The sequence below is a fragment of the Protobothrops mucrosquamatus genome, unplaced genomic scaffold (genome assembly GCF_001527695.2).
Source record: "Protobothrops mucrosquamatus isolate PMUCROS unplaced genomic scaffold, P.Mucros_1.0 scaffold47, whole genome shotgun sequence".
Taxonomy (NCBI): domain Eukaryota; kingdom Metazoa; phylum Chordata; class Lepidosauria; order Squamata; family Viperidae; genus Protobothrops; species Protobothrops mucrosquamatus.
Genome location: NW_015386429.1, coordinates 781,633 through 782,698, shown reverse-complemented (window position 1 = coordinate 782,698; position 1,066 = coordinate 781,633).

Below are 1,066 nucleotides of genomic sequence, written 5' to 3'. Positions count from 1 at the left end.
ATTGAGGACAAGGCAGCAATTTGCCTACGAATAGTGTTATAGGCCAGGCCTTTGTTCAGGCCCTCTAAGAGGAAATCTAAGATAATGGGAATGGATACTGTCAACGGATCCAACCTCCTGGAGGTGCACCAAGTGCAGAAATGCTTCCATGTGGCGTCATAAATTCTGTTAGTCGAAGGACGTCTAGAGGCCTGAATTAACGCTATGACGTCCGGGGAAAACGATTGCCTGGCTAAATTCTCCCGCTCAAGTGCCAAGCGGCTAACTGAAGCCACTGCGGATCCGGATGTTGTAGCTGACCCTGACTGAGAGCGACTACATTTGGTGGGATCTTCCATGGCGGAGAGACCGACAGATCCACGAGGTCTGCAAACCAAGGTCTCCTTGGCCAGTGAGGGACCACCAGGATCAACTCCGCCTGTTCCAAAAGCAGCTTCCTGATGACAGCCTGAATCAGAGGGAGAGGGGGGAATGCATACAGGAGCCCCCTGGGCCAAGGACTGCGGAGCGCATCTGTCCCCTCCGCCCCCCGTGATGGAAATCTTGTGAAATATCTGGGAAGTTGAGCGTTTGCTGACGAGGCAAAGAGGTCCACCTGAGGGTGTCCAAATCTCTCCACTATTCTCCTGAAAAGAGAAGGATCTAGGCGCCACTCTGAGTGGTCTATCAATACCCTGCTCAAAGAATCGGCTTGGTGATTTGCCTCCCTGGAGATGTGTTCTGCGCAAATGGATGCCAGATTGGATTCGGCCCACAGGCCCAGGGACAGAGCCTCCTGCATTAGTGTCCAGGACCTGGTCCCCCCCTGCCTGTTGACATGGGCCTTGGTTGCGACATTGTCCGTCATTACCAGGACGTGTTTTCCCACTACTATGTCGGCAAATTGGCGTAGAGCCAGGTGTACAGCCCTGAGCTCCAGCCAATTGATGTTGTGAGTGAGGTCGGATTGGTTCCACTGTCCCTGTGCCATGTGAGTCTGCATGTGTGCTCCCCAGCCGAACAAGCTGGCGTCCGTTGTCAGGACGAGTCTGTGAGGCTCCTTGAACAGTGAACCTTTGTGAATGGC